The sequence below is a fragment of the Podarcis cretensis genome (assembly GCF_951804945.1).
Source record: "Podarcis cretensis genome assembly, chromosome: 8".
Taxonomy (NCBI): Eukaryota; Metazoa; Chordata; class Lepidosauria; order Squamata; family Lacertidae; genus Podarcis; species Podarcis cretensis.
In genome coordinates this window covers 22,617,024-22,638,769 of record NC_137177.1, presented here as the reverse complement: position 1 = coordinate 22,638,769, position 21,746 = coordinate 22,617,024, and the positions used below count along the sequence as shown (strand labels likewise).

The 21,746-nt window shown below is 47.9% G+C and overlaps 1 long non-coding RNA gene across 1 annotated transcript in view; it reads left to right on the top strand.

Annotated features, from left to right (window-relative positions):
• Positions 1–1,494: 1,494 nt before the first annotated feature.
• The window catches only part of LOC307221807, a 232,419-nt gene continuing 212,167 nt past the window's right edge, over positions 1,495–21,746 (top strand). Inside the window, exons 1-2 of the long non-coding RNA XR_013841538.1 lie at positions 1,495–1,604; positions 10,357–10,760. This is a non-coding gene — a long non-coding RNA (uncharacterized lncRNA). The remainder of the gene's footprint in view (positions 1,605–10,356; positions 10,761–21,746) is intronic.

Below are 21,746 nucleotides of genomic sequence, written 5' to 3'. Positions count from 1 at the left end.
CAGTCCTGTACCAATTTTGAGGGAGCTGAGGTGTCCTCAGCCCTAATCGAGTTGGAGCCTATGGTGCCGGACCATGCCGTGACATATGCTCTGTAGCTTCCATCCAGACTAACACGAAGAATTATCAGAGTTTAAGGAGACCGTGTCACCAGGGGAAAGCACTTGAAGGTGGAAAGCAGGGCCAGTGAGGGGTGTGAACTGGGGAGTATTTTGAGGGCCAGATAGGTATGGGGGGCCATCCCCACCCCTGCCCTGAACCCGAGGCTCACTTCCTTTGCTCTATACTGCTCTGGTTTTCTTGGGGGCCATATAAAAATGCAGAGAACAACTGGTGCCATAGCCACAGAGGGATAGCACTTTTAGGATTACATCAGCCCCCACCTCCCAGTAAATTCAATAACTTCAAACACCTCAGACTTATATCTGTTTGGTTGGTTGGTTGGTTGGTTGAATTGGTTGAATTGGTTTGGTTTGGTTTTCAGTTTCACATCGACTGATGATGGACTCAGCCCTCCCCTTTCCAGTGTACACTTACACACACACACACACACACAAACCCCATCACCAAAACATTTCTGACTGCAAGCCACAGTTCAATACGTTCCAGTCCTTCCTATATTTGTGCTTTTGCTGACGGACAACCTCCACATGTTAGCCTGAGAAAGCCACCATCTCCCTCTAACTAGGTACTATAGCATCCAGAATGGAGTTCCTGAACCAATTGAGAGATTATTGGCTAGATTACTTTCTCTGGGAAAGTCGGATAATCCGCTGGCATTTGATCAAATTGGGTGGGGGTGGGTTGAGGAGGACATTGGATCCGGAAAGCTGGCAGAAAGGGATAAGATCCCAGATAGTGCCTATAAATCAGCTGGGCTTGTTAGCTTTAAGTAGCTGTAATTCAGATGGGCTGGAGATGCTGTATTACTTGGGATTGGTTGACTGAAGGGAGTTCAGGAAATCTGAAATATGGCTGATGAGAAATTATCTTGCAAGCAGCATGTTGACTTTATTGAGCATAGGAGTCAGGTGCCTGTAAATCTTTCAAAGAGCGTTTCAGGTACTTTTACGGCTTGTGTGTGCGATTTATTGTAGGTTTTCAGGAAAAAGGGGTAATTTAAAAGGACACTGTCAGGTGAGCTTTATTGCTTGTATTTATTTTTTAATCTCCTTTGTTTGCAAAGTGCTTCTTGGCAGCGGGGAAGACAGCCCTGACTTGCTGAATGGGGCAAGTTCTGTCCTTTCCTTTGTCCTCCATATTATGTGGCAAATTCCAGCGATAACATAACTGAGGTTTCCCCAGCAAAGAGGCAGGAAGGAAATGTGAAACTTGCAGGAAAAGGTGGTGAGAGCTTGTCCGCTGAAGGGGCAAAGACAACAGTCAAGGAGCTTGCTATCTTCACTTTAGTTCTATTTATTTGTTATTTATTAAATTTCTATCCTGCCCTTCATCCCAAAGGAGCCCAGTTCTCCACACCTTGGAGAAATGAAGGTGGAGGAGGCATCTAGAGCATCCGTGTTGTACTGCACAGTGCACTTGAGCCCTCTAAATGCTTTTACAAAAGGATGGAGTGGCAATCGGCATCAGCGCTGGTATATCTCAGGTAAGTGTTGGTGTTTGGAGCTAAAATGCTCAGCAGAAGTTGAACTTGATACTGAGTCCCTGTTGGAGGAACACACTTCACCATGGGTATAATCACGCAGAGACTCTCAGCTTAGGAGAAATAAGAAAGCTACATTTATTACAAGAAAAGACGCTTCAGAGGAGAGATCCTAGTTCTGTCTAAAGAACGTGGGGAGACCTTGAGCTCTGGCATCTCAGCAAGAGAGACACAAAAGACTCTTCTCCCAAGGTGAGGATGAAGTAGAAGGAAGCAGGAAATGAGGTCAGCAACCCTAAGAGTATCAATCTAATGCAGCTTTTCTCATCCTTGGGCCCCAGACGTTGTTGGTAAGATAAAGGTAAAGCAGTGGTACCTATTTATCTACTTGCACTGACATGCTTTCGAACTGCTAGGTTGGCAGGAGCTGGGAAAGAGCAACGGGAGCTCAACCCATCGTGCAGATTCGAACTGCCAACCTTCTGATCGGCAAGCCCAAGAGGCTCAGTGGTTTAGACCACAGAGCCACCTACGTCCTAGTTGTTGGACATCTAGGCAGCATGGCCAGTGCTCAGAGATGATGAGAGTTGTAGTTCAACAACATCTGGGGGCCCAAGGTTGAAAAGGGCTAGTTTAGTGCCTAAGGGAAGGTGAGCACAGGCTAGGTCAGAAATGACAGTCTAGGAAACTTGGAGGTCCCTCTCTCTATCTACTCTTTTCTATGCAGACCCATCAGCTTTCAATGCAAGCTGAGATGCATCCTAACATTTGCAACACTAAGTACACGAGAAAAGCTCTACTGGATCAAGCCAGTGGCCCATCTAGTCTAGTGCCCTATATTCCCAGTGAGAAATCAGGTGTTTATGAAAGGCCTGCAGGCAGGACCTGAGGGCAACAGCAACTCTTCCCACATGTGATTCCCAAGAACTGATAATCAGAGACATGTTCATGAGAGGCCTGAAGGTGGGACCTGACGCTTGCTCCCATCATCTATCTACCTTCCTCCTTCAGGCCCTGAAGTCTTGGCTTAACACCACTGGGGTGACATTATCAGTAGGAATAACTCACTTCTAATAGCATCCTTTGCGCTAGTGCCAACTTGCATACCTGGCAAGAGGTGGACCAAGGAAGAGGTTGCCACAAAGTCTACAGAGTCCTCTAAGCCAAAGCCAGAATTGAAAGTAATTCAGCTGTTCTTTGGGCCATCCATGCAAAACTTTAAGAATCATAGGTCATTTCCCTTTGAATTTTTACATGCTGGTGCTAATGTGCTGATCAATATTCCTGTCTCCCAGCACCCCTGAAAAGCCTCTGCTGCCCATGTAAATGTCCTTTTGGTGCCCGGTGAAGCCTCCCCCCCCAAATTCTCACAGGCCTTTTTATATGTTTCAACATCATTTGATAACATTTTAATATTTGCTGATTGGTGGTAACGGTTTGCTTTTAGCTCCCGTGAGTCAGTTTTTAGCTCTTTTTATGTGCTAAATGTTTTGTTGCCTTGGCTGGCATTTGTTTTACTCTTTCATGTTGGGTTTGGATTCAGTGCTGGGGTTCCCGTGGTTGTGTGTTTTTTTATTTTTGATGTGTTGCAAATTGCCTAGAGAAACTGTACCTCACCTAGAACAGGGGTGGTGAACCTCAGGCCCAGGGGGCAAATGCTTCCTTCCAGGCCTATCTACGTGTCCTTCAGACTCTCCCTAGATCATGCCCCGACCCCAGGACACAGCACTCACAAGCTGTGCCTCATGCCCCATCATGCCACAAGCATACCACTCAACCGTCCCAATTTCAGCGGGACATCCCTGAATTACAGAAGCCATTCCAGCTTCTGATAGGATCCCAGAATGTCCTGGTTTTTGGTCCAGCACTCTGGCACAAGTCAGCTAGTTCCTGTAACAGCTCGGGACAACAACAAAAAACCACGAGTGTCCCAATTCAGATCATACGGATGTTGGCTGCCAAGACCACAACACTGGTCCTGAAAGATGTACATTGGCTCCCAGTAAGTTTCCGAGCACAATTCAAAGTGTTGGTGCTGACCTTTAAAGCCCTAAACAGCCTCGGCCTTGAAGGAGCATCTCCACCTCCATCATTCTGCCTGGACACTGAGGTCCAGTGGTGAGGGCCTTCTGGTGGTTCCCTTCCTGGAAGAAGTGAAGCTATAGGGAACCAGGCAGAGGGCCTTCTTGGTAGTGGCGCCCGCCCTGTAAAATGCCCTCGCATCAGATGTCAAAGAAATAACAACCACCCAACTTTTAGAAGACATCTGAAGGCAGCCCTGTTTAGGGAAGCTTTTAATATCTGATGAATTATTGTATTTTAATGTTTTGTTGGAAGCCACACAGAGTGGCTGGGGAAACCCAGCCAGATGGGTGGGGTATTATTATTATTATTATTATTATTATTATTATTATTATTATACAAGAGCTTTCACCTGGTTGGAATGTGTCATTGAACTATGATCATGCTTCCTCTATGCATGCATGGATGGATGAAAGGGTGTGTATGTGTGGTGGGATGATGAGCTGCTTGTGCGTTGAAGCTGGATCCCTCAGAGCTCACTCAGTGTAGTGAAACCCTGCCTTGAGCGGAGCCCTTCAGCATGGCTCCGTCAGTCGCTGGTAGTATCTGACAGTGGGCGTTTGCGGAAACGTTTCCAACATAAAAGCTGTTTCACGGACATGCGCCTCCTGGATTCCCTGCGTGACAGTTTCCGGCGGGGGGTGGGGGTCCTTAAAGGCTGTTCTGATACCTCCTCGCTGTTCTCACTGGAAGTATCCCAGAGCCTCCCCTCCGACTCCCTTTCCTTTGGAGCTCCCGCACTCCCCCTACTGGTTCCCTCTTCTGCTGAAGAAGAGGCTCTCCTATTCTCCTGAAGCCTTCTCACCACCTGTCCTTCCGATGGCAGTTCCCTGACATCCACCTCCCCCCCAGGGCCCCCTTCACCCCCTCCCGCCTCTTCTCTTACTGGCGGCGAGGACGGAAATCCCTGGAAGGAACTCCCCTCATCCTCCGAGGATTCAAACACTTCTAACCACGGCCTTCCGCCTCTTTCCCCCTCTTCCTCTCCTTCGTCGGAATCTGTTTCCACCTCCACTCCCGACTCTGGGAACCCTTCAAATTCCCCTTCCTCATCTGTGGTCCCGAAGTGTTCCCTCCTAAACCTTGCCACTGATTGTGGTTTCCTTGGGAAATGCCGATGAAACATTTCTATTAAAATCTCGTCTTTGACTTCCTCTGCCGGTACCCATGTGTTTTCTGACTCTTCCTCCCCCTCCCATTCTACCAAGTATTCCACCTGATTCCCCTTCCACCTGGAATCAATGATCCCTGCCACATCCATGTTGCGTTCTCTCTCTTCTATGACGGGTGTCCGGGTGACCTCCCTCTCATGTTCCCCCCACTCACACCCCTCTCTGTATGGTGACAGTAATGACCTGTGAAATACTGGGTGCAATTTCATGTGACTGGGCAATCGGAGTTTGAATGCTACTGGGTTGACCTGCTGTATGACCTCAAAGGGTCCCAACCGTTTGGGTCTCAATTTCTTACACCCTCCCTTGAACGGCAGTCCTTGGGTGGATAGCCACACCCGGTTACCCACCCTTATGGTTTCGCCTTCCCTCCTATTTCTGTCAGCTTGCTTCTTATATTCTTCTTTGGCTTTCTCTAAGTTGAGTTGGAGCTGACGGTGGATCGCTTCCATCTCTTCAACAAAAATTTCCGCTGCAGGTACACTCCACCTTCCCCCGCCCTCTCCTGGAAACGCCCGAGGATGACACCCATAATTGGCTAGAAAGGGACTCATCCCTGTGGACACGTTCTCCGCGTTGTTGTAGGCAAATTCTGCCAGAGGTAACCAGTCTACCCAATCAGTTTCTCTGTCCTTTACATAACACCTCAGATATTGTTGCAAAACCCCGTTTGCCCTTTCTGCTTGCCCATTTGTTTCTGGGTGCCTGGCGGTGGAAAAACTTACCTCCACTTGCAACATGCTCATTAGTTTCCTCCAGAACCTAGAAGTAAATTGTTTTCCTCTGTCGCTCAAAACCTTCAAGGGGGCGCCATGCAACCTAAAAATGTGCTCCACAAACAACCTTGCGGTTTCTTCCGCTGTCACTGCATGTGAACAAGCTATAAAGTGGCACATCTTAGTTAGTAGATCTACCACCACCATGACCGCGGTTTTCCCTTTGGATCTCGGTAGATCGGTCATGAAGTCTATGGATACCATCTCCCATGGCCTTTCTGGGGTGGGTAAGGGTTCTAATAACCCCGCTGGCGCCAACCTCTCTCCCTTTGCTCTTTGGCACCTGTCGCATCCCCTGACATACTCCCGCACGTCTTCCCGCACCTTGGGCCACCAAAACTCCCTGGTAACCAACCACATGGTCTTGTGCTGCCCGAAGTGCCCCGCCGTGGGGCTGTCATGCAACTGTTTAAGCACCCGCCCTCTTAGTTCCCCACCTGGTATGTAGAGCGCCCCTTTGTAATATAGTTTTCCGTTCTTTTCCTCAAACCCCCCTGCGTTCTCACCTGTCTCCCTGAGTTCCCTAAGTTTCTCTTGGGCATATTCATCGTTTTCAATACCCTCTACCAGTTCTCTTTGCCCCACCAATGCCGCCCCACAAACCCAGTGGTCCTCTGAGATGATATGTCTTTCTTCCGCCCCTCCTTCCCCCTCCAAGTACTCAGGTTTTCTGGAGAGAGCGTCCGCCCTGACATTCTCAGCCCCTGGCACGTAGCGAATTTCAAAATTGAACTTGGAGAACTCTTGCGCCCATCTTACTTGTCTCTGGTTCAATACTCGGGCTGTTCTCCAGTATTCTAGATTTTTGTGGTCTGTCCGCACTTGAACCTTGTGTTGCGCCCCAATCAACAGGTGTCTCCATCTCTTGAACGCTTCGTGGACAGCGAGTAATTCTCTGTCGTACACTGTATAATTCCTCTCAGACTTGTTCAATTTCCTCGAGAAGAAGGCACACGGCCTCCATTCCGACGTATTCGCTCCTGGCTGCAGGAGCACGGCGCCCACCGCTCTGTCAGACGCGTCGGTTTCCACCCTCATCGGCTGCTGCAGATCCACGTGTAAGAGTTGTTCTTCCGAAGCAAACGCCCTCTTTTAACTTTCGAAAGCTCGCTGCGCTTCTTCCGTCCAGACAAATTTCTTCTTACTGCTGAGACAATCCGTGATGGGGGCTGTTAAATGGGCGAAGTTCTTGATGAACTTCCGATAGAAGTTTCCGAACCCCAAAAACCTCTGCACATCTTTCTTAGTTTTCGGTGGCCTCCAATCCAGCACCGCTTGCACCTTGCTAGGATCCATGGCCAGCCCCTTGTCCGACAACCGGTACCCCAGGAATTCCACCTCCCTGGTGTGAAACTGACACTTCTCCAGTTTCACCCACAGCTGGTTTTCTTGCAGTTTGCTCAGTACTTCTCGTACATCTCGCACATGCTGCTCTTCATCCTCTGAGTACACCAGTACATCGTCCAAGAACGCAGCGCAGTTCTTGTACAGCAATGGTCCTAGTACGTGATTCATGAATGATTGAAATACTGCTGAACCCGCCTGGAGGCCGAAAGGCATAACGCAGTACTCAAATGCCCCCAAGGGGGTGAACATAGTGGTTTTCCACTCATCTCCCTTTCTCATACGTATCAGGTTATACGCCCCCCTCAGGTCCAGCTTGGTAAAAATCTTCCCTTTTCTCACCCGGGTCAGAATGTCATCGATTCTGGGCATAGGGAAGGTCACGGGTTCGGACACTGCGTTTAGGGCCCTGAAATCCACAATTAATCTCGGTTTGTCCGAGTTTTTTTTGTCTACAAAGAACACTGGGCTACCCCCCACCGCTCGTGACTCCCTGATGAACCCACGCTTGAGGTTTTTGTCAATAAACTCCCTTAGCTCCTGCATCTCTCTGTCAGACATTGCATACACCTTGCCCACTGGCAATTGCGCTCCTGGAAGTAAGTTGATTTGGCAGTCAAAGGGTCTGTGCGGGGGTAGTTTATCTGCTTCCCTTTCGCTGAAGACGTCGGCAAAATCTGCATATTGTCGTGGTACCCTACCTTGTTCCATTGCTTCTATCTTTGCTAACGTGGCCTGAGTGCCTACTTGGCCCCCTTTTTCTGTGCAGTGTCCCATACAATGTGCTGACCCAAAGGAAACCACTCTCTGATGCCATCCCACAAGCGGATCATGCAGCGCTAGCCAGCTCATCCCCAAAATGATGGGCGCTCCTCCCAACGTGGCTATATTAAACGCTATCCGTTCCGTGTGTCTTGCCACCCTCATTGTCATGGGGACAGTCTGCTGGTCTACTTCTCCCCCCAACAGCGCCCTCCCATCAATCGTGGTCACCTGCAGGGGATTTTTTAAAGGAATGGTTTGTATCTGATGGGCGGCTGCAAACTCCTTACTCATAAAGTTGCAGGAGCTGCCTGAGTCTAATAGCGCCTTCACTTTTAGTGGGTGTCCGTTTGCCAGCTCCAGCAATACCTCTATTACAAGAGCTGGTCTTGGGGGTTCTGGCGTGGGCACATTTACTGTTCCTTGGCCTGGCTGCTGTGCCCCGTCGGTGGCAGCCAGGCGTTGGCTTTTACTTGCTCCTTAGCTCCTTCTCCCTCCTCCCCAACAGCTCCCGCCATTCCTTGCCATTCCTTTCTTTGCGGACACACTCTGGCAAAATGACCTGGCTGTTGGCAGAGAAAACATTTCTTGGCGCCTTTTCCCTCCTTCTTCCGCCCTTCACTGGGGTTTGAAATTGCGCGCGCGCGCGCTGTTCCGATTTCCATCGGCTCTGCTGGCAGAGAAGGCTGCTCTGGCATCTCTGGAATGCGGAAATCCCTCCAACGCTCCCCTTTCCCTTCCCGCTTCTCCAAGGCTCTGGCCTCCTGGCGTGATCCTATGGCCAGCGCTGATTTAGTCAGATGGTCCATAGACTCCGCCCTGGGCCCCCGGGAAAGTTCGTCTTTCACTGCCGAAGATAGTCCTTCTTCGAACAGCATTTGTATCGGTTCCGCTGACAAATCCCATCCTAATTTATGGATCAACATGGTGAACTCAGTCCAGTACTCACGGACAGATCGGTTCCCTTGTTTACACGCCATTAACTGCCTGCGCGCCACTCCCTGCTCAATCTCGCTGGAAAACATCAGATCCATGGCGCGAAAAAACTTCCTTGTGTCCCTTAGGGCTTCATTATTGGCTGCCATTAGTGGCCTCACCCAATCTCTGGCCCCGCCTTCGAGATGCCCAATCACATAAGCAACCCTCGAATCCTCATCAGGAAAATCATCAAACTGCAGATTGAGGGCATATTGCATCTCTGTCCTGAAGGCTTGATAATTCCTGGGATCACCCCCAAACTTCTGCACCAGTCCTGGCACTTTCCTCGAGAGCTGGGCGGCTTTCCCCTTTTCTGCATCATGAGCCCTCCTCTCCTCCAGCCTCGCCGTTTGCAGAGCTAACTGTACCTCCAACATCCTGTACCTTTCTTCCAGGCTAGGACCGGCTGCAGCTGCTCCCCCATCTCCGGCTCCGGCTGGGTTGCTCATGATGCCTCTCTTTGCACAAGCTGCTTTCAGGGACTGTCAGATTGCTGTGGTGGGATGATGAGCTGCTTGTGCGTTGAAGCTGGATCCCTCAGAGCTCACTCAGTGTAGTGAAACCCTGCCTTGAGCGGAGCCCTTCAGCATGGCTCCGTCAGTCGCTGGTAGTATCTGACAGTGGGCGTTTGCGGAAACGTTTCCAACATAAAAGCTGTTTCACGGACATGCGCCTCCTGGATTCCCTGCGTGACAGTTTCCGGCGGGGGGTGGGGGTCCTTAAAGGCTGTTCTGATACCTCCTCGCTGTTCTCACTGGAAGTATCCCAGAGCCTCCCCTCCGACTCCCTTTCCTTTGGAGCTCCCGCACTCCCCCTACTGGTTCCCTCTTCTGCTGAAGAAGAGGCTCTCCTATTCTCCTGAAGCCTTCTCACCACCTGTCCTTCCGATGGCAGTTCCCTGACAGTATGTGATTAGAAACCTGTGACTTCTGTGTGGCTCAAATATAGCCTACTGAACAAAGGAAGAGTCATGCCAATTCCTCCACCCACTTTTGGTTCTGGAAGCACCCACCATTTATATATGGCCTCAGAAGGTTGCCATGCAAACTGAAGCGTGGTGACATCTTTTTCCATACAAAAATATAGTCTACTAGGGGCTGTACCCCTGTTCGCTCCACTCACCAACCCCCTCTGCCATTCACTCCACATTAACTCCCTAGACTTTCCCCTTCCCACCCCACGGAACTACTAAGCTTGCTTGGCTTGCTCTCTTGGGCTTTTCTACATGCAAATCCAGGACTGTGATGAGGCACTACAAATCCTCCAATGGGGACTAAATGAAGACAGCATTACATTTTTATGCATAAAGGAAGAGATGCACATTATATAATTTGGCCTTTGATTCTGTCCTTCTGGTTTGCAGTCCAGCTGTTGTTTTCAAGGGACCACAGCTCAGTGATGGAGCATGTGCTTTGAATGTAGAAGGGCTCAGGGTCAGTTCCTGGCATCTCCAGCTTAAAGGGATCAGGGAGCAAGCAATGGGAAAGACCTCTGCTCGAGACCCTGAAGGCAGATTAGACAGCATTGAGCCAGATGGACAAATAGCCTGACCTGGCAGAAGAGAGCTTTCTGTGCTAAGATTGATTAGATATATGGGTGCATATAGCGCAGCAGTCTTTGTCCATGGAGTTTTCTTGGCAGGGATACTGGAGTGGCTTGCCGGTTCCTGCTCCAGGTGGATCACGTTTGGTCAAAACTCTCCACTATGACCTGTCCATCTTGGGTGGCACTGCATGGCATAGCTCATAGCTTCTCTGAGTTATTCAAGCCCCTTCGCCACAGCAAGACAGTGACCCATGAAGGGGAATTGATGCTTTTGAATTATGGTGCTGGAGGAGACTCTTGAGAGTCCCATGGACTGCAAGAAGATCAAACACATCCATTCTTAAGGAAATTAGCCCTGAGCGCTCACTGGAAGGACAGATCCTGAAGCTGAGGCTCCAATACTTTGGCCACCTCATGAGAAGAGAAGACTCCCTGGAAAAGACCCTGATGTTGGGAAAGATTGAGGGCACAAGGAGAAGGGGACGACAAAGGATGAGGTGGTTGGACGGTGTTCTCAAAGCTACAAACATGAGTCTTACCAGACTGCGGGAGGCAGTGGGAGACAGGCGTGCCTGGCGTGCTCTGGTCCATGGGGTCACGAAGACTCGGACACGACTAAACGACTAAACAACAACAGCGCAGCAGTCTATTTCAGCCCAGGGGCTACATTCCCTTCTGGGCATGTGCCACGGGTGGGTGGGGGCAGAATCACAAGTGGGTGGAGTCTGTGGCTTTTACTTTGTGCATAGGGTAGTTTAGACGCCCCTCACTATCCTCCATTCTGGTAAGCAAAGTGTTCAGTGATACAGTCCAGCCAGGAAAAAACATTTGTGGGCAAGACAGACGTCATGGACTGATTGGATGCAAAGGAATGGTGGGAGGAACCAGCTGGGGAAACCCCAAGGGAGGAAGGCTCAGAGCCTGGGGACTGGTGGTGGGGCAAAGAGTGGTCAGAGGATAAGAGGGAGAAGCCTGGGAGGAGGAAGTGTTGGCAGCTGAAGAGGTCACAGGGCTTAGTGAGCAGGGAGAGTCTGTGCCAGAGGGAAGTCCAGAATTGGAAGTGGATGTGGAAGCAGGAGAGTGAGATGAGGGAGGCCAAGAGGCAGAGATTAGTCAGGCTGGTGAAGAGGCACAAGTGCCTCCCTCCCCCCCACAATAACAAGGTCCCCTCCCCATTGGTCTCACAGAACCAGGAGAGGCATGAAGAGGTCAAAAGAGAAATTAGCTTCATGCTGGCACAATCTCAGATTGCTTGGGGGAAACCCTAGAGAGGAAGGGACTTAGAAGGTGAGGACTCCACAATTGCTTTATGGGGGCAACACCTACGGAAGATGAAATGCTGTGCTCATTAGGCCTGACACTCCTGTGCAGATCCTGTTTTTCCCTGATAAAGAGTTAATTCCTCTTGCATTGTGTGATTGACTGCTGGCTCGCTCCTTTCAACAGAGCCAGTGAGGGGTATGGCCTGAAGAGAGGGGTGTGTGACATAGGAAGAGGTACATGGACCAGATAGAGAGGTATGGGTGGTCACATTTGATCTGAGGTTTCCCCACTATGATATATAAAGAGCATCTCATCCTGCAAATCTGATAGTTTAGCATGACAAATGATTGGATTAACATATTCAGACAGAGGAACCAAACTGCTGGAACTCCCTGCTGCTACCCCAGTTTCCAAATGCTGCCCATTTGATCGCAGTTTTGCTTCTGTGCTTTTTTTTCAAGGCTTCTCTGCAAATCTAAGGGTTTTGTGTCTTTCCAGGGGCTTCTGTCTTGCAACATCCACTTTCTCTTCCTTCCTCTTGTACACTGCCATTGGAAACTGGAGCTCACAGTGGGCTCAGCAATTAGTGGTAGCAAAGGAAATATAAGGCAAAAACAAGTATTGCTAATAAGCTGACACATTAAACAATGAGTCACGCTTCCATAAGGAGCCTGACTCAAGTTATAACCCTAAATAAACAAGCTGTGAGAAACAGTTTACAAAATCTGAACGTGTTACTTATTTAGCTGCCGTGGAGAAGCTGTGATCTGAACCCTGAGTTGTATTTAAGTATCTAAAGCAAATATGCAGCATGGCGTTTCCTAGAGCTCAACCAGGAGGGCCATCAGGCTTTGCCTCAGCATTGCAGTCAAAAAAATTAATATGGTGTCCAAAAAATAATAGGCAAAGGAAAAGGCCACAGAATGCATCAGTGCCAGAGGACTCTGACTCCCATCAGCTCTAGCCTGCATGACCAATGGCCAGGAATAATGGGAATTGTAGTTTAGGGGCATCTACATTACCCTCAGATCTACATTAACAGCACAATCCTAGGCATGTTTGTTTGTTTGAGAAAATTTCTAAACTGCTTACTAATCAGGGTGGAATTCTAAGCAACGTACAGATAGACAGTTTTTAAAAATAGCATAAAACCATTAAAAGTGTAAAAACATAAAAGAACAAGTCACAACATTGCAAAAATACAAACGTACAGAAGTAAGACTACATTCACTGGGTCTTTTCTCCAAGGCGGAGTGTGCCTTGCCTTGGAGCTGCAGAGATTTCAGACTGGCCTCACTTCAGTAGAATTTGGGAGGAGCATTTTAGTGAAGGAACAAAGAGTTCATTGTTGTTGGAGAGTCTTATCTCTATTACAGACTACACTTTTCATGGTTTTGTGGGAAGAAGGCAGGAAGTGAGGTTTCCCCAACCTTGTGCCCTCCAAATGTTGCTGGATTATAACTCCCATCAGCCCAAGCCATGGCCAATGGACAAGTATATCCAGAGCTACAGCCAATATATATTTTTTATTAAAAAAAACAACTTCAAAGCATCAAATGCAACAATGGGTGTATGATGGAAGTTGTAGTTCAGCAACATCTAAAGGGCATCACATTAGGGAAAGCCTACATTAGAAGAATGACACTCAAGTGATGCATTGGGATCCATCATAGACCAAATGGAGCAAACAGCACGCAGACCTAGTGGTGGGAGGAAAAAATCCTTAAATAAGAGACACGGGGGAATGATTAATGGACTTCAATGTCTGTACACTAATGCGCAAAGCATGGGTAATAAACAAGATGAGCTTGAGCTCTTGGTACAGCAAACTAAATATGACATAATAGGCATCACTGAAACCTGGTGGGATAAGTCCCACGACTGGAATGTAATAATGGAGGGTTACAATCTATTTCAGAGAAACAGACCAGACAAGAAAGGAGGAGGAGTGGCGTTATATGTCAGGGATGTGTATACCTGTGAAGAGATCCAAGATTTAGAACCTCAAAGCCAAAGTGAGAGCATTTGGGTCAAAATTAAGGGAGAGATGAATAACAGGGACCTCATTGTGGGAGTTTACTATAGATCCCCAAGCCAAACGGAGGACATAGATGATGCCTTCCTGGAACAGATGGCCAAGCATGCAAAAGGAAGGGAGATAGTAGTAATGGGGGGCTTCAATTACCCGGATATTTGCTGGATGTCAAACTCAGCCAAGAGCATAAAGTCAAACAGATTCCTCACTGGCCTTGCAGACAACTTCATTGTCCAGAAAGTGGGAGAAGCAACAAGAGGAACAGCCATTTTAGATCTGGTCCTAACCAATGTTGATGACCTGGTTAGTGGGGTAGAAGTGGAAGGATCATTAGGCGCGAGTGATCATGCTCTTCTGAAGTTTACTATACAGCGGAAAGGAGCAGCCAAGCATACTAGGACTCAATTTCTTGACTTTAAGAAAGCCGACTTCATAAAACTTAGGGAAGTGCTGGGTGAGATCCCATGGACAGTAATACTAAAAGGAAAGGGAGTTCATGATGGCTGGGAGTTTGTTAAGAGGGAGATAGTAAAAGCACAACTTCAGTCAATACCAATGAGACGGAAACATGGAAGGTGCCTAAAGAAGCCAGGGTGGCTATCTAAAGAACTTTTAACTGAGTTAAGATTAAAAAAGGATGTGTACAAAAAATGGAAAAGGGGGGAAACCACCAAAGAGGAATTCAAACAAATAGCCAGCACGTGTAGACACAAAGTCAGAAAAGCTAAAGCACAGAATGAACTCAGGCTTGCTAGAGAGGTTAAAAGCAACAAAAAAGGCTTTTATGGGTATGTTCATAGCAAAAGGAAGAAGAAAGAAACAGTGGGGTCACTCAGAGGAGAAGATGGTGAAATGCAAACAGGGGACACAGAAAGGGCTGAACTCCTCAATGCCTTCTTTGCCTCAGTCTTCTCCGATAAAGAAAACAATGCCCGACCTGAAGAATTTGGAGCAAATGATTCAGCAGAGGAAACACAGCCCAGAATAACTAAGGAGATAGTACAAGAATACTTGGCTAGTTTAGATGTATTCAAGTCTCCAGGGCCAGATGAACTGCATCCAAGAGTATTAAAAGAACTGGCAGATGTGATCTCAGAACCACTGGCAGTCATCTTTGAGAATTCCTGGAGAACAGGCGAAGTCCCAGCAGACTGGAGGAGGGCAAATGTTGTCCCTATTTTCAAAAAGGGGAAAAGAGAGGACCCAAATAATTACCGCCCAGTCAGTCTGACATCAATACCAGGGAAGATTCTTGAGCAGATCATTAAGCAAACAGTTTGTGAGCACCTAGAAAGGAATACTGTGATCACCAATAGTCAGCATGGATTTCTGAAAAATAAGTCGTGTCAGACTAACCTGATCTCGTTTTTTGACAGAATTACAAGCCTGGTAGATGAAGGGAACGCAGTGGATGTAGCCTACCTTGATTTCAGCAAGGCATTTGACAAGGTGCCCCATGATATTCTTGTAAAGAAGCTGGTAAAATGCGGTCTTGACTATGCTACCACTCAGTGGATTTGTAACTGGCTGACTGACCGAACCCAAAGGGTGCTCATCAATGGTTCCTCTTCATCCTGGAGGAGAGTGACTAGTGGGGTGCCACAGGGTTCTGTCTTGGGCCCGGTCTTATTCAACATCTTTATCAACGACTTGGATGATGGACTCAAGGGCATCCTGATCAAATTTGCAGATGACACCAAACTGGGAGGGGTGGCTAACACCCCAGAGGACAGGATCACACTTCAAAATGACCTTGACAGATTAGAGAACTGGGCCAAAACAAACAAGATGAATTTTAATAGGGAGAAATGTAAAGTATTGCACTTGGGCAAAAAAAATGAGAGGCACAAATACAAGATGGGTGACACCTGGCTTGAGAGCAGTACATGTGAAAAGGATCTAGGAGTCTTGGTTGACCACAAACTTGACATGAGCCAACAGTGTGACGCAGCAGCTAAAAAAGCCAATGCAATTCTGGGCTGCATCAATAGGAGTATTGCATCTAGATCAAGGGAAGTAATAGTGCGACTGTATTCTGCTCTGGTCAGACCTCACCTGGAGTACTGTGTCCAGTTCTGGGCACCACAGTTCAGGAAGGACACTGACAAACTGGAACGTGTCCAGAGGAGGGCAGCCAAAATGGTCAAAGGCCTGGAAACGATGCCTTATGAAGAACGGCTAAGGGAGCTGGGCATGTTTAGCCTGGAGAAGAGGAGGTTAAGGGGTGATATGATAGCCATGTTCAAATATATAAAAGGATGTCACATAGAGGAGGGAGAAAGGTTGTTTTCTGCTGCTCCAGAGAAGCGGACACGGAGCAATGGTTCCAAACTACAAGAAAAAAGATTCCACCTAAACATTAGGAAGAACTTCCTGACAGTAAGAGCTGTTCGACAGTGGAATTTGCTGCCAAGGAGTGTGGTGGAGTCTCCTTCTTTGGAGGTCTTTAAGCAGAGGCTTGACAACCATATGTCAGGAGTGCTCTGATGGTGTTTCCTGCTTGGCAGGGGGTTGGACTCGATGGCCCTTGTGGTCTCTTCCAACTCTATGATTCTATGATTCTATGATTCTAAGATTCTATGATTAGCTAGCAAAAACCTGCAGGAAACGAAGGCTTCCCAGACAATTTACTGGCCATAGGAACATACTCAGTTGGTTGTTAAGCTTATTAGGCCAGCCATTGTTCCATCTTAGTTGGAGTTGTCTACAGCAGGGATAGGGAACCTCAGGGTTAAGAGATGAATATGGCCCTAGAGCCCTACTGGATCAGACAGAAAGGCCTATCTAGTTCAGCATCCTGTTCTTACAGTGGCCAACAAGATGCCTCTCGGAAGTCTGCAAGAGAGACCTCCAGTCAGCCCTATCAACTGTTCCCAGGCATTGCAATGTCAGATGATTGACAGGTGGGCTGCCCCCACCCACCTGTCGCATCTGGCTCATGACCAAAAAGGCTCCCCACCCCGCTCCTAAACGAGTGCTCAACTTGTCATATCAAAATGTAGCTGCTTTTCAGTTGATTTCCAGCGGATCAGAGCAAAGTTCTGTTTCTCCTGAGAGTTTGCAGCTGGCCTGCCAGGCAACTGGTTACATTCCTGGTGGCAAGCGATGATCCTGATGTTACCTTAGCATCGTAAAAGCAGAAGGACATAAAGAGCACCTGTCTACTTACGTAAGTGCTCGTTAACCTCCAAGTTGTTGCAGCAGACGCCCATTGGACTTTTATCTTGTGGTGCAATCCCACTTATCTCAGCATCACACCCAGAACACCTGCCATTGGGATATAACAAGCTGCCTTATGCCAGATAAGACTATTTATCCATCCAGCCCAATATTATCTTCTCATGTTCACTTTGGCTCTCCAGATTCTTTCCCAAACTTTCTCCCCCTGATCCTTTGAACTGGAGATGATGGTGATGATTTATTGCATTAATATCCCACCTTTTTCTCCAAGGAACTCAAGGTGGGGTACATGGTTCTCCCCCACCCTCCTCATTTAATCCCCAGAACAACCCTGTGAGGTAGGTTAGGCTGAGAGGCAGTCACTGCCCCAAGGTCACCCAGTGGCCTTTCTGGCTGAGTGAGGATTTGAACCCTGGTCTCTCAGTTCCCAGTCTAACCATTGCACTACATTGGTTGTCCAGGATGTCAGGGTTGGAACCTGAGACCTCCCACATGCCTAACATGAACTGTGAGCTGTGGTCTTTTCCTCCCCCATTGGTTTTCCAAAGTCTAATTCGATTTCCGCTGTACTGCTTTTCATAACTGACCTCAAAGCAGGGTGTACGTAAAAGAGCCAGAAAAGTGGCAAATAAAACAGAAATCTCAATGACACAACAAATACAAACCCAGCAGAATCCTGCAAAGGGACCACCAAGAAGGCCTCGTCTGCTGATCTTAAAGCACAAGGAGGTCAAGATGAAAGAAGATGCTCTTGCAGACATCTGGGTCCCAGGTTTTTTTATGGCTTTAAGTGTCAAGTATTCTAAATCCCCGGATAGGATCGTAATGGGAGAAGATGGTCCTCCATGAAATGGTTTTCTCAGTAAAGAGAAGATACAGATGAGTAACAAGCCTAAAATGGAAAAGAAGTAATGGCTGAGGGAGAAATAATGACATCTTTTTCCGTGTGGTACTCAATTACCTCTGGTCTCTAGCAAATGTCTGGTACTTTTATATGGGTCAGCAAATGTCTATTGGCTTATGAGACAATAAGCTAATTCTCAGTTAGGAAGGAGCAACAAGAGTTTCCACCTGTACAAATGCATTCTGTATTCACATGTAATTTTGTCATTTAAAGCTCTCAGCAGTCTGGAGCCTGCCGCAGCCCCAAAGGTGAGAGAGACCAGCAGCATCTAGAGAGCCACAGGTGGTCCATACCTGCCTTAGAGAAGGCCCAGGAAGAGCCATGAAAATAACCTTAGAAGGGCTCCTAGATGAGTCTAGGAATGTGCCCCATGAACTGCCACTGGACCTGAAAGATAGCTGAGGACCCAGGAGTGTCTACAGCCCAGGAGAAGGTGTTTGGGCTATAGAAATGGGGAGGGGGGGTACATTCAAGTAACTGACCCTGAGCCACTTTTTGTCGTGGATACTTGATTAAAATTGGAGCAGCGGTCCACACTTTTAATCTACACTTCACAAACGCCTTGATTAATCCCACTGATTCATCAATAGACACATTTTGCCCTAATTAACACGAAAGGAGGGATACCGTCTAGGTGTGTTTCTAGAGACAGCGTTAATTCAACCATGCAAATCCCCTGTTGCTTGATCACTCTGGGCGACCAAGTTTTATCAGGGCACTTTTATCGCTTGCACTTAAACTTAGGAAATGCAATTTTTACCCAGTAAAACACATTTATTTTTTGTGAAATGATAAACGGTTCTTTGTGTTGCTTGTTTGAATAATGCAGCTGTTATTCATTGTTAATGCTGGTACACGAATGATGGGGGGGGGGGAGATATTGTGAGAACTCTGATGCAATTTATTTTCCAGCAGATACAGCAATATAAGCCCCACCTTGGGAGAGCCACATGGCCCTGCAGCCATGACTGTCCTTTGACTGCACCAGCAGTACAACACCTATTTTTGCACCACCTGTAGCAACGCCAGGTGTGTAATAAGCATGCTAGCTTTGGTACCAGATCTAAAGCCATGGCAAGTAAGCTTTTTCTTATCCTAAATGGCTTGGGACTAGTGTTGGTTGGTGCCCACTGGGATTTCACAGAGTATGTGAGTTAGTAATCGCATAGTCCAAAGTTGGAGTTAACTCTTTATTAGCAAAAGCATGACCTTCACAAACATGGCTGAGTGCCAGGCCTAATGAGCACAGCAGCTCATTCCCAATGGGTCTTCCTTCATGAAATCAGTTGCCAAGGCTTAAAGACCCCACTTCCCCACAGCTGTCTAGGTCTCCTCCAGGGCTTTTTCCAAGCCATCGAAGACTTGGCCTCCATGCAGCAATCCCTTCTCTGCATTTTTCATCTGCTCCCAGTTCTGGGAGACGGGAAGGGGAGCGACACTTGTGACTCTTCATCAGCCCAACTCCTCTCTACCTCTTGGCCTCCCTTATTCCACTCGCCAGCTTCTGATTCTGATTTTGGACTTCTCTCTGCCAGACTCTCCCTTCTCACTAAGCCCTCTTCAGCTTCCAACTCCTCCTCTTCCCAGTCTTCTCCCTCTGACCACTCCTTGTCCCACCACAAATCCCCGAGCTCTGAACCTTCTTTCTTTGGGGGTTCCACAGCTGTTTCCACCACCATTCCTCTGCATCCAGCCAGTCGCTGACAGATCCTCTGGTGCACAGCCAGTACCAGGCTCTCAATCCTTGGATGACCCCCTTCCTACTCAGGTGTGCTCCCTGGCAGCCTTAGTGTGGATACTCTGATTGGTGCAGGGCACCCACCCTTTTGATTCCCCACAATGCCCCCGACAGATCTCCATCTGTTGAATGTCCGCTGTTAAAAACAACCAAGGATCCATCAATCTTGGTCCCCCAGCTGATTCCTCCTACCATTGCTGTGTGTGTCCAACCATGGAACTAGTAGAATAAAAGGCAGGAGGCCAACAGTAGGTGGTACCTGAGCCAATGAGAGACAGAGCCAACTAATAATAGTGTTGTCCTCTGCTGAGTTCTACCAGTGCAGCACAGAGGCTAAGGATAAGAAAGCTGGTACCACCCACTGGACTTTTAAGTAAGAAGACAGAGAGGTGGGGACTGGCTCAGAGGTTAATGGGATAATGTCCCATTCTTTCTAATGGACCAGTCTGCATTACTTGGGACCAAGGTAAAGATTGGAAGGTCAGTGGTTCGAATCCCTGCTATGGGGGTGAGCTCCCGTTGCGCCATCCCAGCTTCTGCCAACCTAGCACTTCGAAAGCACACCAGTACAAGTAGATAAATAAGTACAGCTGCAGCAGCAAGGTAAACAGCTTTTCTGGGCACTCTGGCATCTGTCACAGAAGCGGTTTAGTCATGCTGGCCACATGACCTGGAAAGCTGTCTGTTGACAAATGTGGGCTCCATCGGCCTGAAGTGAGATGAGAGCCACACCCCATAGTTGCCTTAACTGAACTTAACTGTCCAGGGGTCCTTTACCTTTTTACCTTACTTGTACCAAGATACTGACAGAATTATGGAGCCCAGAAGCAGGAATGTAAGGTAAGCGCACCCAACAATGATCAGTCTGAAAAGACTGCTGTTAATTCCAAGGATGATGTATCGATAAAGAGATGGGAGATGTGCAGTTTTATGAAGCTAATAATATGAGCTAGCTTTGTTGTATAAAGCAGGGCTAAAGTTACGTTTAGGTTTGTGAAATTTGGATACCACTTCCTGCTAGACAAGCAAGTAGAAACTACAATAAGATTTAAAAAAAAAAAATGAAAAAAGATATAACAATGCAAACATATAACATCATTGTCTAAATGCAAAGGAAAATAAACATATCTCCCTGGCATTCTGTTGAAGGGCTGTTCAGTCCTAGTCCATTTTATTAGTAAAGAACCTTAAGGAGGGAGAGCAGAGGGCTTGAAGTCACACATTGACACTTCACACCTGGACAACGGACTGAGCTGTCTTCTGCTGAGCTGGTCATAGCCTTCCCTGCTCAGGTGAAATGCATTGGCCTTCCATTTAAATTACAGCAATTCTTTTCTAAATGTGCATCTATACATGGTAGGTGAGAAAGTGCACATTTTGTGCATAACTGTACCCAATTTGCATACCATTTGCATCGCCGCTGCTCTGCCTTTAACCGTAACTAAAGATATAGACATTAACAGGTGATATTTAGGCTTTGAAGGCTGCCTCTGTTGATTTCTGCACATCAAGCAACTGCAAAAGGCAAGCCAAGACAGTTGTTTTTCTCCCTTGGCTAGCTGATGTCCCAGCACAAGTGTGGAGATTGCAAACTCCTTATCTGCAAATGCAAATCATGTCCAAGATGCAACATGCCCTGAACAGACATGGGCATCACCCATGGAGCAATAATCCCTTGACTGCACACCTTGGGAGGAACTGGGACCAGTCCTTTTAAGGAGCTTCAGCAGAATCTACAGGGGCCATTTTCCTTTTGGGACCATCTTGAGTTTGGAGGGGGGGCCCTCTATGTAGTGCTCTCTGGGTCTCCTCCTCTGTTATTGGGATTCTGGCAGGCTTACTGGGTGGCAAGTAGCCTCCACCAACCAGCAGCTATGATACTCCAATAGCAGCCAGACAGCTGCAGTAAGTATGGGAGTCCCATCAATTTATTTTCCCACAATGCCCCAGAGCAACACTGCTTCATGGGTATTGTGGGAAATGTAAACAAGGATGCTCCCACACCCAGCTGTCTGCCAAGCAATAAAAGGGGGGGGGACAAAGTAGGCACCAGCAGGTCAATGGTGCCCAACAACTGCCCAAGGGCGCCACTTGTTGACACCAGGCCTGTGGACAGGGCATCGTTCTGTTTACTGAGGGAACTCAGTATCAGGTCTGGTGCCAATGGCAGGTGCAGCCAGGCGCTGACCAGGGGCTTCAGTGCTCAGAAGGGCCCCTCACCAGCGAAACCTGTCACCCACTCTCTCATGGCTGGGTGCAGGTGGCAGGGTGCCCTTGGGAGCCAAGCTGGGATGCCATCCCTCTGGAGTGCGTTCTCGTTTTGAGACCGGCTAGACCGCATCTGTATCTGAAGCATCTCCACACTC